Genomic DNA, 17,761 nt, shown 5'->3' on the forward strand with positions numbered 1-17,761 from the left:
TATGAGAGCATGTGATCATGATATCTCTTAAGTTTCCATACTTTTGCCGATGGAAAAGTCAGCAAGGCTTTAGAGCTTTGAGAATATTTTTGAATGGAAAAGCAAAATAAATCAGTCATATAAGAAGGGCCTTCACCAGCTACCACTCTATAATAGATGCAGCCTAACTTGAAAATGACCCGCGCCTCAACCAGCAGCCGATACAACTCTCGGTAAAATTGAGTAACATCATCAAACCTTTTCAAACCCAAAATAAGTCTGACGGCAGTGTTTTGAATAATTCTCAGTTTGGAAAGATTCTTCTTAATACCAGCCAAGTAAACAATGTTGGAGTAGTCCAAATAGCTCAGTACTAAAGACTGCACCAACAATTTAAACGCCAAAAGATCAAAATAAGATCTAAGTGTGTGTAATTTCCAAAGAATATGGAAGCCTTTGCGGACTACAATATCAACTTGATTACGCATGGTTAGCTTTTGGTCAAAATCTTAACAGTAGAACAAATTGGATATTGTACAGTTTTTAGAGTTATAGAAGTCTCTAAATTGTTCAAACTAGAAGTGGCAAGAATGAGACAATCAAGATCAATAGATTGGGAAACACTTTCTGCAACTCCTGGAGTGATAAGGTAAGTTTGGGGACACAGTGCAAGACAGTGTTGAACTGTATGAATCAGGCAATAAGAGGAGGGGGAGGTAAGAGCAGGAGTACAAAAGAGAAAAAGCAAGCAGATAAGTCTGACAACTGCTTGGGAGGAGGTAAGGCCAAGAACAAATGTGGATACCTCCAGATCCTCTGATTCAGCCTCCTCGAAGGAGTGAATCAAATTATACTAGTAATGTTATATTTTTTGTTTATGAACCTGGCTTCCCCCCTCACACATACAAAAAAAAGTGTTCTAAATGGGGAAAAAAAAAATTTTGAAATAGGATACTGTGTATATTTTAATATTGATGCTACAAAAATGTTATAAAGCCCATCTTCACCTATCAAAAATTGTCTCCCAAAAAATAAAATGTGCAGTGCCCCCTCAACTATAATCAAGCAATATCTATCCATCAAAAGGGATGAAATACTTCATCCTTCCCTAACAACTGATTTAAGTCATCTATCAAAACTTATAAAATCCATTTACAATGGTTTGCTGTGAAAACCTTGAGTTTTACAGCATGGTATTCATCATAATTTAAAAAAATAACTCATTTTTTCCATGTGGGTTGCTGAAGAAGAATGATATATTGTGCTTTTAATATTAAACTTAATAGCTTTGGCTGACATAAAACAACAATAAAAAAAGTTAATCAATTTCCACCTGGAAGGATAATTTTCCACCTTATTATATGTATATATTTACAGTTTGATCAGGTCAATGTGACCCCCTTTGTTTTTATCTAAATAAATATATTTATCACAGTTTTTATCACTCTAGAATTTTAAAATGCAGTAAAAGAGACAACCACTAAATTTAAACCTCTCCACTGTGAACACTCTCTCATAGCAGAGAAGGAAAAAGCCTCAGATCATGGAGTGCCAGAAATAATGGCTCTACCACACACATATCACAGGCATAAAAATACCTTGAATGCTCCGTATGAAATATTGTAACACCCTTGTGCCTAACCTATATGTTTTTGCAACACCCCTCCTAAAAAAAAAATGGCTTTTTAATACATAACACAGAGCTAGGAAGAAGGAAGAGCTTGTACACTCCCAGATACCCTGATGCAGTGGTCATGGACCATGAAACGCTGGCCACCGTAGGGGGACTAGGCCTATTTGAGGCTAGAGTATTATTTAAATTTGGTTGTTTTCATTATAAAGCTGTATTTTGTTTAGTACCAAGTTACCTAATTGATGAATTTTTATTTCCTCCATTAGGCTGTACTTCTCGCAACCCTTTATTTTTTGTTTTTCCATATGTAAAGGATTACTAATATAAAAATTTGGGGGGGATAGGCAGATTTCTTATCAGGTTGCGCTTTGAGATTCTCAGTTTCATCAGATGATTTTATCTTCTACTATTTATTTACATTTAGGGAATTATTGAAAACCTATATGTATTCCAAATTCAATTAGAATTATATGTGTTTGAGACTTCCATTGATATCTTTGGGCTAAATGGCTGGGTAAAGAAGGAGCTCCAGTCTGAGAAAAGCTAATCTTTTCCATCCAAAGCAATCATTACCTTAATATAATAATTTTTGCCTGATAGTGCAGTGTAAGAGAATTTATAGCAGACTATGCCAGTGAAAAAGAAAATGGAAGATTCTTGAAGCTCAGTAAGGGTGGCGGGTGGCTGATAAAAGTGATCTTTGGAATCGGGGGAGAGTGCCTCAGATGATGAGTCACCGTGAAGTGGATCTTCCTGGTGTCATGAGGTAGATATTGTAGATTCAATAACAAAAGCCAATTTGAAAAAATAGACTGAGGAAATCAAAAGTGAGTTTTCAATGGTGCAGGGCAAGATCAAGGATGTGGTATGTGAAATCCAACAAAAGTTTGCGGAGTTGATGGGGTGTATGGAGGAGGAGGATAGGGTAACAGGGGAAAAAGAGGAAGCAGTGATGAACTTGCAGACCAGTTCTACAGCTATGCAAAAAGACCTGATGGAATATATGTCGAGAATGGAGGACACTGAAAACCGATCGCAATAGCAGAATATTTAGATCGGGAGGGTACCTGAACTAGAACTTTATTGTGATGCTGAAAAGGTAGTACAAGAGATTTATACTTTTGTGATGAACATGGAAACAGCAGATAAAGGGACCTCTCCTGTGACTATTTAGATACACAAAGCACATACCACATTAGGCCCTAAATGAGGCGATCAACCTAAGGACAGCATAGCATGTCTATATAATTTCCAGAAGAAGGATTTGTTTTTGAAAAATGGCCTGTTATTTGAAAGAACCTTAAGGAGGAAATTTTCCAAGATCTATCTTCCATCACTTTGCAGAGATGGAGATGATTTTGACCAGTACTGATGCTGCTGAAACAAAAATGTTTAAGATATAGATGGCTGTTCCCATTTGGATTGTTGCTTAGTATAAATGGATCACATAAGAGAGTTATCACAGTGGCAGAAGCCTGATCAGCATTTTACACTGCAGGCATTGCACCTACTGAATCGCAGGGTGTGCAGGAATCTGCTTTAAGAAAATTGGAGCAGTATCCGTGGCGTGCAGCTCCTTAGATTAATCAGAAGCAACATGGAGGTGGTTAGAGAACTCTTGATGAGAACGCTGCAGTGCCAGAATATGGAGGTGGCTGAGTATCAGATTCAATGAGTGGTTATTATAATTATGAGACTACCAAAAAGTACTGAGAGTTGTGAGCATGGTGACAAGGGAGTTTATTGCTTAAGTTTGTAGCATGTGTACAATGATTACAAAAGAGGGAGAGGAAGAGTGACAGTGGTAGGTGAGAGGTATGAGGTTGATTAGAGGGGGTGGATGAATGAGTAACAAAGGGCCTGATGGTGCCGCACAAAGTCATGGGGGGGGGGGAATGGTGTTGAAAGTCAGGGGAGGATATTAGGAACAGGATGGGTAGGCTGAATTGGGTATTTGAGGGAAGAGGGAGGGGATGCAGCAAGTTGGGGTGGGTGTATGAGTTGCAACTGATAGTGTGGTGCACTGTTAAATTAATTTTAGTGTGTATTCAAGGTGTTAATATAAAGAAAATATTACTGAGACCATGAAGGGGACAGACATTGCTACAGTACATTGCGGTAGTTTTAATATGAATGGTATGAATATAGCTTGTAAGAGACAGTTATGGTTAAAAGAACTTAAATGCTTGCGTGGGAGCCAGTCAAAGAAGCCGCTGACACCAAGCCGCTGAACACCAAGCAAGAGCGTCAAAGCGCCTGACAGGGGATGAAGAGAGGGAAGGAGGGAGGCTGGGTGCAGCGTCTGATGGGGGAAGTGGGCTGGGCGCAGAGTCTGATGGGTGTGAAAATTCCATCCCTAGTGATGAACCTGTCAGAGTTAAGTCCAGTACTAAACCAGTTCCCAGAGGCAGGAAACCAGCTAAATATAGAGTCTCGGGGGCTGTAGAAGTCAGAGCTGCCTATCCTGAAGGAAATGAGCTTGACTCTGACCCAGAACACATCCTTGAGCCAGAACCTGTCAGGAGAACAAGTTCCCATAGAAAGTTCAGTCAGTTCCCAAACTGTAATATGCCCAGTGAACTGAGAGGGAGCCAGAGAGCATACAAACCTGTGCCCCAGCCAGTTTAAAGCAACTCTCAAAGAGTGTGAAGCAGGCAGCTCAAGAAGACCTGGCAGATAGGACTCTTTTAGCACGGCAAGGGCAAGGCACCAAGCAGGAGCCAATGTAGTAGGAAGGCCCTGAATCACAGAATACTCCAGAGCTGGAAGCCCAGAAGAAAGCATAGAAATAGCAGCTTTTGAAATGCCTGGAGATGACTCAGAACAAATGGATGTGAGTTTGGCAGTTTATTGCCAGTGATTTACTTTGCCTTTTTCCCTTGGATATTTTTGTTGGGACAATGTACTAAATGAATTGGTTACCAAGGAACTGCATTGAAGAAGTTTATTTTTTTGTTGCACAGAGTGGGGGCTGGGCTGGAGCAGTAATAAAATTGTGCACAGCCCTGATTGATTTGCTGTACACTAGCTGGGACTGAGCATTGAGAAAGCTGGTGTGGATTTTTTGTTTGTTTGTTGCCTTGGAACTGAGGTGGATTATGGCAACAAAGTAAGTTCCAGAATTGTGGGGCAGGGTTCACTGAATATCTTGGGTAGGAAATTTGAGGGTGCTTGTTAAATGCTTTTTGCTAGAGTGAACCCAGCAATTCTATCCCAGTTCCCGGTTCCCATGGCCTAGTGAGGCAATAGTATTGAAACTGCAAGAGCCTGGTGAAGAGAAGGACTGAGTTATCCAAAGCCCAGGTCTCTATAAAGAAGTAGTGGAATTTCCTCATTTGGAACTGTATAAAGCTGCCCAGGACATTATCTTGAACTCTGGGGTTACTTACCTGGGAGAAGTGCTTGAGTTTGTTTTAGAATACAAACTGGCTACTATGAACTGGTGGTTAGAGTAAAAGCCAGTGAAATAGTTTTGTTTTGTTTTTACTCACTGAGGAACTATTGAAATTGAGTATCAGTCAGTAAAGAAAGCCTGTGGATGTTTGTTTTGCCTGAACTGTGGATTAAAAGGAATTGCAATGGTCTGAAGCTTTTTTTTTTTTTTTTTTTTACTAAACCAGAGAACTGTATTGGTTTTATAGGGTCTCCCTCCTTGGGAGTCATGCCAGGGTCCATGCTGCCACCTGTCGGCGGTTCCCCGCAGTCTTCCTGTGGCCCCGGCAGGTGTGACATGTGGGAAGGGCTGGGTGCAGAGTCTAATGGGGGAAGGGAACTGGGTGCAGAGTCTGATGGGGAAGGGGGCTGGGTGCAGAGTCTGATGGGGAGAGGCTGGGCGCAGGGGGTATGAAGTTGGGAAGGAGGGAGGACAGATACTACACTTACTGGGAAAGGGTTGGGAAGGACAAATGCATGGGAAGCCAGGGGGGGAGTTAGGAAAGGAGGAAAATAGAGATGCTGCACAGGTGGAGTGGTGGGAAGGGAGTGAAAGAAATGCTGCCGGTGGGGGAGGGAAAAGGAATGGAGAATTGTTGGACATAGGTGTGTGGCATGAGAAGGAAAGAGATATGATGTATATGGGAAAGGAAGAAAGAGGAAGAATTGTTGAACATGATAGTGGTGGAGAGGAGGGAGGGAGAAATGTTACATTGGGAGGGAGTAGAGATGATCTAAAGAAGGGAGAGATGTCAGACTACTGGAATGGGATAGAGGGAGAGAGAGAGAGAGAGATGCCAGATCACAGAATGGAAGGGAGAGAGAGATGCCCGAATGTTGAAAGGAGAGGAGAGAGATATTAGACCTTGGGAAGAGGGAGGGAAGGAGAGAGAGATGCCAGACCATGGGAAAGGAGAGAGATTCTGGGCTATGGGAAGGAGAGGAGAAAGATGCCAGACCACATGAGGAGGGAAGGGAGAAGACAGAGCTGTCTGACAATGGAAGATGGATGAGATGGTGCATAGGGATTGAGGGGAGGGGGACACAGAGGGAGGAGATAGTACACAGCAATGGGTGCGACAGGGAAGAGATAAGAAGAAATGCTCCTTATGGATAGATGGGAATAGGGCAGAAGAAAGATGGAGGAGATGGTACACATGGATAGATTGGAAGGGAAGGCATGGAAAAGTATATTTTGAGAAGAAAGCAGAAAACTGGAAAAAGTTTAATGTTAAAAGTTAATGCTAAAGATGGATGTATAGAATAAAACACAAACGACCCCCTCTCATCAATACTGGGCAAGTTTCTCAAATAATATCATCGTATAACATTTAAAGGCTTTAAAATATTTAAATGTGCTCATAAGCTCTTCAGCAAGGCACCACAGCAGTGGTACAAAGTCACTGGAAAGGTGCTTGAATTTTAATTATAACACATTTCATGGAGTAAGGATTCATGCTTCTACTGGAGTGGCAAATGTTATGGCTCTACAAAAGCTGTTTAACAGTAGACCACTTATCTGAAAAGGTCAGTTCACAGCTCCAACACAGTTTGTGTTTCGTTAAGCTACATCAGGAAGCCGGAAGGATAAGCTTTTTATATTGATTTTATTTGCAATGTGCAGCGCCTGAGTCCTTTGGTCTACATACTTGATGTTGAAAAAAGACACCCTGTGTAGACCAAAGGACAGTGGCTCCTTTGTTGAGACAGTCTCTTCATTGGTGGATGCTCTCTTCCAATCTCTCCAGAGGGTTACTGTTTCAAACGCCACCTCATCAGAAGGTCCTCACGACAGATTCTTCGACCTATGCTTGGGGTTCATCTCGATGTCCTACGTACTCAAGACCATTGTTCCACTACAGATCATCAGTATTGCTTCATTCGGTTGGAACTCAGAGCGATTTTAAATGCTCTCAAAGCTTTTCAGCATCTTCTCCATGATCAAGTAGTACTCATTCGGACAATCAAGTCCCCAGGTACTAAGTCAATAAGCAGGGAGAAACAGGATCTCTCCCTCTCTGACAGAAAGCTCAAAAGGTGTGAATTGGGCAATCCTTCACAACGCCTTTCTAAAAGCGGTCTATATTTACGAAGAAGAAAAATTGGCGGACAAATTGAGTCGTCTTCTGCAACCTCACGAATGGACACTCAATTCCTTGCCTCTCCATCACATTTTTTCTCAGTGAGAGACTCCTCAGATAGATCTATTTCTGTCTCCCCACAAAAACAAACTGCCTCAATTCTGCTCCAAGATATACTCTCCTCATCGCCTCAAGGCAGATGCTTTTCTTCTGGAATGGAAGAATCAGTTCTATATGCATTTCCTCCTTTTCCTCTCATTCTCAAGACAAACATATCACCATGATTCCCATAGCTCCTTAGTGACCCAGACAACCCTGCTTTCCCTTTTGTTTCAACTCAGCAGCATGGAGCCACTACTTCTACCAGTGTTTCCCTCTCTGCTTAGACAGAGTCAGGGGTCTCTACTTCCAAGTGCACCATCTCTAACTGGATGGCTGCTTGCATCTTTTTCTGCTATACTCAGGCTGGACTTCATCTACAGGGTCGAGTCACAGCCCTTAAAGACAGAGCCATGGCAGCATCAGTAGCTTTCCTTAGATCTACTCCTATTGAGGAACTCTGCAAAGCTGCCACTTAATCCTCAGTTCATGCTTTCACCTCTCATTATTGTCTGAATTCTTTTTTCAGATGGGATGGCCATTTTGGCCAGGTAGTTTTACAAAATTTATTCTCCTAAATTGCCAACACTTCCACCATCCCATTCTGGTTAGCTTGGAGGTAACCCACGTGTGAGAATATGCTGCCTGCTTGTCCTAGGATAAAGCACAGTTACTTACTGTAACAGGTGTTATCCAGGAACAGCAGGCAGATATTCTCACGACCCACCAACCTCCCCTGGTTGGCTTCTTAGCTAGCCATCTGAACTGAGGAGACGCGCGCCCTGCGTCAGGTGGGAAGGCACTCACGCGTACGCGGTGCGACAGTCGCAAACTTTCTTAAAGTTTTACATGCAAGTCTGCTTGTGAGGCTGTCTGCATCCGGGCTCTGTGGATGACATCACCCACATGTGAGAATATCTGCCTGCTGTTCCTGAATAACACCTGTTACGGTAAGTAACTGTGCTATTGTGCGTATATATGAAAAATGAATGGAAAACATTGTATTACAATTAGTACTACTATGGGGCGGGGTCTGAGGCAGAGCTTGAGGCCCCCCAAAACATTAAAAGTGTTCACTGCCTAAGACAAAGGTACATAATTACACACATAAAGTAGTGCTGCTGCATAAGTATAAATCAGCTATGATGGTGAACTGGTGAAGATATTTCAGGGAGAACACAAAAACAAAATCCAACGAAAACTGCAGCACCGCCAGCCAAAGCTTTTGCTTGACATTTTTGTGTCACACATTCCAAGTGAAGAAGGATTACAGATAGGTGGTTGCTTTATACTTTTTATGCAGCTTATTTTATATCTTAGCAACCATGGACCTCTGAGGAAGGAGTGTTTTCCAAAACACGGACCGTGTCAGGTCCCTTGGTTTGTTATAAGGTGGTATTTTTAACTGCATAAATGAAATATTTGGTATAATAAACATTGCCTGCATCTCATACATAGTTGCCTGCAGTTTGTTTTTTGTTTTTGCTGAAGATATTTCAGGCCCACTCCATGGCACTTTTGGAGAAACGATGGCAGATGTCACCTATCTGCTCTCAACTTCATGAGTGTAAAATCCATTTTATGTTGCTTTACCCTGCAATTCTGAACTAGCGGCCAAAGACTTTTTGAACACGCTACCAAGAGAGTCATCGCTTAATACTACCTGAGTCTGAAAAGGTTTCAGACAACACTGAAAGTTACACATCATAATCTCTAAATTGATTGCACATTATAATGTGCTTACTGAGCCGAACACTGCCAGAGGCTATGAGAATATGCTGTGGAGAAGGGATAGCTATAAATGTGTGACTCCCTGAGGATTGCGGGTGGTGAACAAAGGGATTCAAATCAACTAGCATAAACTGATCAGCTATGATCAGGGTATGAGGATTCTAGGTGGTTTAAGCTGTATGCAAGGACAAACAAATGATGTAGAACACTGGAAACAATGTATGATGCACGATAACAGGCCATAACGTCCTGATCATGCAATTTGACATGAGTTCGGCCTTTGACTTGGTGGATCATGAGAAATTGTGATAACGCTTAGACACAATTGGCATCAGAGGAGAGGTATTTGACTGGTTCCAAGGTTTCCTTATGTCCCGCACCTATCAAGTACATTTCAATTACAACCTCTCTAATACCTGGAGAAACCCATCTGGCATTCCACAGGGGTGACCATTATCCCCACTGCTCTTCAATGTGTACATGTGATCCCTAGGCGCGCAGCTGGCCCAGCGGGGTATAAAACTATTTAGTTACGCAGACAACTGTACAATCATTATCCCATTCGCTACTTCTCTCTCTGAAGCTACCCCTATAGCAACAGAAGTATTAAACTTGATGGAACAATGGATGACAGAATTTAGACTGAAGCTTAATTCAGAAAAAACTAAATTCTTTGTAGCCTCGCCAGAACCACTTGTCACTACAACACCACTATGCATCAACAAATTCAGCTACCCTATTCAACCTACAATGAAGGTTCTGGGAGTAATACTGGACCAAGGCCTAACCATGAAAGACCAAGTGGACTCCCTAGTCAGAAAAGGTTTTTTTATTCTCTGGAAGCTTAAGTCCATTAGAGCATACTTTGACGCTTCATCATTCAGAATTCTGGTACAATCCCTAATATTAAGCCATCTGACTCCTGGCAGCTGGTGACCTCCTCCACGGGCAAACATAGGAGACCCCCCCCCCCCCTTTTTCAATCTCTTCATCATCTCCTTCTTCTTACAAACAGGGCAGCTATACATCAACCCCTCAACTCATCCTGCGGAACAGATTCCAGATTCTTCAGGAAGGAACTGCCGATGAGGAACAGGAGCAGGAACAGGAGCAGGCCCAACACACAGCTTCATCTCCAGGGACAACTGACCGGCTCCCCCCAAAGAAGCGCAGAGTAATAGTCATCGGGGATTCCATGCTGAGGGGCACCGAGGGACCAATTTGCAGACCGGATATGCAATCTAGGGAGGTCTGCTGTCTGCCTGGAGCCAGGATACGAGATGTCACCGCCAGTCTGGATAGACTACTCATGCCCCGAGACCACTTTCCTATGCTTCTTGTCCACATAGGAACCAACGACACTACCAGGAACACATCGGAGACCATCACCAGAGACTTTGGAGCACTGAATGAGAGGCTGAAGTGGACAGGAGCGCAGGTGGTTTTCTCATCAATCCTCCCAGTTAGAGGCAAGGGAAGAGCCAGAGATGAACGTATCCTGAGGACGAACGAGTAGCTACAGGGATGGTGCCGGGATATGAACTTTGGATTCCTAAACCATGGGGAAGCGCTACAAGGACTTCAGGGACCAGACAGACTCCATCTGACCAGTAGGGGTAAGAACGTCTTCGGACACAGACTAGCCCGCCTGCTTCACAGGGCTTTAAACTAGGTAAGTCGGGGGAGGGTACCCATTCACATATTAGTGCAGAAAGGAATTATCCTGATGAGGTGAGTCAAAACTCCATGTCCATGTCCAAGGTAAGTACCCACATTGCAAACAGTTCTTTAGGAGTCACACCAACTCGGGTAGGATACGCCTCACAGGGACTTAGCAAACACAAGATATGGAGGGCCATGTATGTCAATGCACACATTTTAGGTAACAAAATTCTAGAATTGGAGGCTGAAATAAGGAATGCTGACCTAGATGTGGTGGCAATATCTGAAACTTGGTTCACGGACTCACATGGGTGGGATATGGCTATACCGGGCTACAATCTACTTCGTCAGGACAGAGAAGGCAGGTTAGGAGGGGGGTAGCTCTATACATTAAAGAGGACATCAAAACCACCAGGATCACAGATGTCAAGTACACCGGGGAGTCTCTCTGTGTAAACCTGGCAAGAGGCAGAGAAAAATGCCTGTATCTAGGTGTGGTATACAGACCCCCAAGACAACTGGAAGACATGGACGCAGAATTAATTGAAGACATAGAGAATATCACTCTACGAGGAGAAGCTGTACTGCTAGGGGACTTCAATATGCCTGATGCAGACTGGAACTCATTTTCAGCGACAACCAGCGGTAGCAGGAGGCTCTTAACCTCCATAAAGGGAGCACGTCTCAAACAAATGGTAACAAAGCCCACTAGGGCCCAGGCGATCCTCGACCTGATACTCACCAATGGGGAAAGCGTCTCAGAGGTCTCAGTAGGAGATACGCTAGCCTCCAGCGACCACAACATAGTATGGTTCAACCTTAGGAAAGGCTTCCCTAGATCAAACACGAAAACAAAGGTACTCAATTTCCGGGGCACAGACTTCGCACACATGGGAGATTTCGTCCATCGGACGCTGCAGGACCAAGCGGAGACCGATGATGTAGAAACTAAGTGGTTAACACTGAAATCAACCATACATGAAGCAACTAGCCGCTTCATAAAATCAGTAAATAAATGACAAAGAAACAATAAACCCCAATGGTTCACCGCGGAGATCTCGCACCTCATTAAGGAGAAGAAAAAAGCGTTTCTCTCCTACAAGCGCACCGAGAAAAGAGAGGCAAAGGTAGAATATAGGACCAGGTCTACAGCGGTCAAAATGGCAGTTAGGGAGGCAAAACTTCGAGTGGAAGAAATTCTGGAAAAAACATTAAAAAGGGGGACAAATCCTTCTTCAGGTATATTAGTGACAGAAAAAGGAACACAGGTGGGATAGTACGCCTTAGAAGACCGGACGGAAGTTACGTGGAAGCAGATTCTGATAAAGCCGAACTACTGAATGAATACTTCTGCTCAGTCTTCATCTGTGAGGCACCGGGACATGGTCCGCAGTTGAAGGCAACACAAAGCACAGAAGACCCGTTTCAGAATTTTGAGTTCACACCAGGTGAAGTTTACAGTGAACTGGCACCAGACAATTTGCACCCAAGAGTGCTCAGAGAATTGAGCGATATCCTGCGAAACCGTTGGCTGAGCTATTCAATCTCTCCCTAAGTAAGGGGAAAGTTCCCCTGGACTGGAAATTAGCTAATGTCGTTCCTCTGCATAAAAAGGGTTGCAGGGCAGAGGCTGCGAATTATAGACCGGTGAGTCTCACATCAATAGTGTGCAAACTCATGGAAACACTAATTAAAAGCAAATTGGACACGATCTTGAATGAAGGGAATCTTTGGGATCCCAGTCAGCATGGATTCACCAAGGGTAGGTCCTGCCAATCCAATCTCATCAGCTTCTTTGACTGGGTAACAAGAAAGTTGGACTTGGGAGAGTCTTTGGATGTCTTGTACCTGGACTTCAGTAAAGCTTTTGACAGTGTCCCACACCGCAGGCTGCTAAGCAAGATGGAATTGATGGGGTTAGGAGAGACACTAACTGCATGGGTCAATGATTGGCTGAGTGGCAGACTTCAGAGGGTGGTGGTTAATGGTACCCTCTCTAAAACATCGGAGGTGACCAGTGGAGTGCCGCAGGGCTCGGTCCTGGGTCCACTCCTTTTCAACATATTCATAGGGGATCTGATTCAAGGGCTTCAAGGTAAAATAACACTATTCGCCGATGACACCAAACTATGTAATATAGTAAGTGAATGCAGTTTACAGAATTATATGGCGCAGGACCTGCTTACATTGGAAAGTTGGTCCTCAACCTGGCAGCTAGGCTTCAATGCTAAGAAATGTAAGGTCATGCACCTCGGAAGCGGAAATCCATTCAGGAAGTACTTCTTGAACGGAGAAACTTTAACTAGGACTTCAGCAGAACGAGATTTAGGAGTAATCATCAGTGCAGACATGAAAACTGCCAATCAAGTGGAGAAGGCTTCATCTAAGGCAAGGCAGATATTGGGTTGTATCAACAGAAGTTTCGTCAGCCGAAGGCCTGAAGTCATAATGCTGTTGTACAGGGCCATGGTGAGACCTCATCTGGAGTACTGTGTGCAATTCTGGAGGCCACATTATAGTAAAGATGTGCGCAGAATTGAATCGGTTCAGTGGATGGCCACCAGGATGATCTCGGGGCTCAAGGGTCTCTCGTACGAAGAGAGACTGAACAAATTGCAGCTCTATACTCTCGAGGAACGTAGGGAGAGGGGAGACATGATCAAAACATTTAAGTACCTCACGGGACGTGTCGAAGTGGAAGATGATATTTTCTTTCTCAAGGGACCCTCGGCCACAAGAGGGCACCCGCTCAAACTCAGGGGCGGAAAATTTCATGGCAACACCAGAAAGTATTTCTTCACAGAGAGAGTGGTTGATCATTGGAACAAGCTTCCAATGCAGGTGATCGAGGCAGATAGCGTGCCAGACTTTAAGAATAAATGGGATACCCATGTGGGATCCCTACGAGGGTCAAGATAAGGAAATTGGGTCATTAGAGCATAGACAGGGGGTGGGTAAGCAGAGTGGGCAGACTTGATGGGCTGTAGCCCTTTTCTGCCGTCATCTTCTATGTTTCTATGTTTCTATCTTGATTACTGTAATTTCGCCCATCTGGCAATCTCTCACAAGAACAAGCAGAGACTACAACTGGTGCAGAATGCAGCGGTCAGGTTGATCTTCGGGTTGAAGAAGTCCGATCATATAACCCCTTCCTACCGACTCCTGCACTGGTTGCCAACGGAGGCACGTGCGAAGTTCAAGCTGAGATGTTTTTGCTTTAAGGTACTATCCAGTTTAGCCCCTAAATATATAACTGACTTCTTTTCCTTCTCAACCAATAGACATAAGAGAAGCACACACCTGAAGTTCATCTCCCCACCGGTTAGAAGATGTAAATTTAAAAAAACACCATCAACACCTCCTCTCTTATCAAGCAGCATTATGGGAAAAGACCTGGAAAAACTAATTATGCACGCAAATATCTATGGTGAATTTAGGAAACACCTAAAAACATACCTATTCCTGAAGTACCTAGGTAGCTGATCTGCACAATCTCTCCCATCACAATCTCCCATCTCAATCTCTCCCATCACAACTGATCTCTTAAAGTGTTCGCCACTAATCTCCAACTATGTAAGTTCCACTCAATTTGTAGCAGCTTTCTAATCATTGTAAACTGCATAGAACTTCACGGTACTGCGGTATATAAACAGTTATTATTATTATAACGTCCAAACAGAGGGAAAAAGACCTTAAAGAATCCCTGGAGTCCAGTCAATGGAAAGACATCGATTTAGGGTTTAGAGTACTATCATAGGTCAAAAACCTTTGAATTAATTTTCTGTTAAATATTTATTGTTTTGAATTTCTTATAATAATTTTTAATCAATTTTAAATATCTAATCAATTTAGAATTCACTTTCTCCCATACTTGATAAGGAAGAGAGAGATAGCAACCATTCAAAATCAAACCATTAGCAGCACTGAGTTTAACATGAAGCAAGCACTTATCTTTTCAAACCCGATGGAGGCCAGATCCATTTCACGCTTACAGGCTTCTTCAGGGGAAGTGCTGTAAACGTTTTATTGCCTATACCAGCTAATGGATAGTTGCTTGATCTTCAGTAGAATGAAAGAAAAATGAAAACCTGTATCTGATTCTTAAGAGATCGTAGATGTCAAATTTTCACAATTTTAGATATTAACAATGAACAGAGCCAAAGAGCACAACTTACGTGTTGCACAGTTGCCACCAACATGTTCTCACAATGTTTACAAAATGGCACCTGCATTTAAACAAGATGCCAACATGGTAACTAACCAATTGAAACAAAGATGGCTACTGAAGTCATAAATATTTGAATTTTAGAATTAATACTTTGAAATCTTTAGCACTATCATTAAACTTGTACTTTCTCTAATTGATTACAAAATAAATGGGGTGACAGTGTAGGTGGAACATCTGAAAAAACTGGTGTATGCAGTCAAAAACAAAATCTAATAGAAGGTGATGTTTATCTTTGTTGATAAAAACTGCTTAAAAATCATGATGATCAAAATCCAGTATGTATCATAAAAATGCATTCCACTTGATCTGACTATTGAGTCCATATGGTTCTAAAGATTATCGGGCATCATAATTGTTTCCAGTGTTGTACATCATTTGTTTATCCTAGGATTGTTAATTTTTGAACACAAATTTAAGACCTTTACTGATTTTGTTCAGTAAACTTTATGCAAGCAATTATGGAACATGAGTGGGAGTGACAGTCAGTATGAAATGATAGTATGCTTGAAACAATGAGCTCTTCATATGAAGCAGTTTGAGAGAATCAATGTGCTTCGTGGGGGGAAGGGGGGGATAAATGTTTATGCAGTTATGTCCAGCAGCCATTTTCAGATGACAACTAGCAGGAGGCTCAGTTGTGCCAGTAGTGGCATTGGACCTCTGTAATGTGGAGGCCAATTAATTTAAGTGCCTATTGCTAAGTAGAGTCAAACTGGAAAGGGAGGGAGAATGTAGCATAAATGAGGCAAGTTGGATGGCTGATTATTGAGCGTGAGATTGAGTACAAGTATGAGATGCTTGAGAAGGATTTATATATTTTGAATGAATGGGCAGACGAAGGTGGGTGAGGCCGAGACCTGAGCACATTGGGCCATGACTTGAACTTTCCGGTTCCCAACAAGTTGGGGAGTTGGAAATGTTTCCTATGAGACAGGGTTTGGTAACAAGCTGGGAGGGAATTGGGTTATTGGGGAGGGTTAATGTGATTTTTCTTTACTGTATAGCAGGATTGATACATGTTACGATTTGGTTGGGGGAAGGGGAGGGCAAATGGGTGGGTTATAAGGGAAGAGGCATAAGGCTCTGTTTATGTAACTGTTGATAATCTCATTGCAATGCAGAATTAGTACATCTATTAGCACTCAACTCAGTCAGATTTGAGTTACTCTCTTATGGGGGTTTTCAGCTGAAGGAAACAGCAGAAGAACACTTAGAAATAGCTGAATCACTCTGGGTAGGGGCTGGGAGCCCAGAGTGAACCATAAGGTTGACATTGAGGGGATATCTACTGCAAAATGGTATTCAGACAGGCATTGCTAAGTTACTAACTTTGAAAGTGTCAGGGATTACTTCACCAGTTAAAAGAACTAATGTCCTCTCTCAATTGAAGCAGTATAGGACCTACTTGCAGGAAACTAAAACTAAATGACATAGAGCAGGGGTGGGCAACTCCGATCTTCGAGGGCCGGATTCCAATCGGGTTTTCAGGATTTCCCCAATGAATATGCATTAAAAGCAGTGCATGCAAATAGATCTCATGCATATTCATTGGGGCAATCCTGAAAACCCGATTGGATTCCGGCCCTCGAGGACCGGAGTTGCCCATGTCTGACATAGAAACATAGAAATTGACGGCAGAAAAGGGCCATAGTCCATCGAGTCTGCCCATACCAATGACCCACTCCCTGACTTTTACTCCCCTATAGATCCCACGTGAATATCCCATTTTTTCTTAAAATCTGACACGCTGTTGGCCTCAATCACCTGCTGAGGCAGCTCGTTCCAATGATCGACCACCTTTTCGGTGAAGAAGTACTTCCTAGCATCACCTTGAAATTTCCCTCCCCTGATTTTCAGCGAGTGTCCTCTGGTTACCGAGGGCCCTGTAAGACTGAAGATATCATCTTTCATCTCTATACGCCCCGTGATATACTTAAAGGTCTCAATCATGTCCCCCCTCTCTCTTCGCTCCTCCAGTGAGTACATCCGCAGTTTTTTTAGCCTTTCTTCATACGTGAGATCCCTGAGCCCCAAGACCATCCTGGTAGCCATTCGCTGAACCGACTCAATTCTCAACACATCTTTCCGGTAGTGTGGTCTCCAGAATTGAACACAATACTCGAGATGAGGTCTCACCATGGATCTGTACAGTGGCATTATGACTTCAGGTTTTCTGCTGACAAAACCCCTACGGATGCAGCCCATCATTTGTCTTGCCTTGGACGAAGCCTTCTCCACATGCTTAGCAGCCTTCATATCATCGCTAATGATCACTCCTAAATCACGTTCCACCGTGGTCCTGGACAAGGTTTCACCATTTAGTGTGTAAGTTCTGTGTGGATTTTTTTTTGCCTAGGTGCATTACTTTACATTTTTTAGCATTGAAGCCTAGCTGCCAAGTTGATGACCACTGTTCCAGCTGCCGTAGGTCCTGCGTCATAAAGTCAGGCATACTAAACTTTGCACAGCATGTATTGGTCAAGCCTATTATTTTTCTAATATACAGAAGAAGGGAGGAGTCACAGTCTTGCTCCGTAAAGGATTTGTGGGGCAAGTCACGTAGATTGAAAAAGATTGTAATGAAAGATATGTCCTGATGTACGAGTATATTCAAATGGCAGAGTAGACCTTTTATTTGCTGACTATTTATGCTCCAAATTCTTATGAACATGCTTTTTTTTTAACTAGTCCTTATGGCCATGCAAGATGAATATCTCCTGGTGTTTTGGCAGGAAACTTTAATCAAGTGTTGGAACATCATTTCAATAGGTCTGCGCCAACAAAAAGATCAGCTTTGGGACTGTGGAAAGAAATACTATATCTGTGTTGGACATTGCACCTAGTAGACCCATGGTGCTTGTTCAATCCATCTGTGAGAGAGTACACACATGTTTCAAGGGCTCACGGTTTGATGTT

At 42.9% G+C, this 17,761-nt stretch overlaps 1 long non-coding RNA gene across 1 annotated transcript in view; it reads left to right on the top strand.

Moving 5' to 3' along the window:
- The first annotated feature begins 4,316 nt into the window (after positions 1-4,316).
- Positions 4,317-17,761, top strand: part of LOC117363024 — a 54,306-nt gene continuing 40,861 nt past the window's right edge. The window contains exon 1 of the long non-coding RNA XR_004539964.1: positions 4,317-4,445. This is a non-coding gene — a long non-coding RNA (uncharacterized LOC117363024). The remainder of the gene's footprint in view (positions 4,446-17,761) is intronic.

Source organism: Geotrypetes seraphini, chromosome 1 (genome assembly GCF_902459505.1).
Source record: "Geotrypetes seraphini chromosome 1, aGeoSer1.1, whole genome shotgun sequence".
NCBI classification, from domain to species: Eukaryota; Metazoa; Chordata; class Amphibia; order Gymnophiona; family Dermophiidae; genus Geotrypetes; species Geotrypetes seraphini.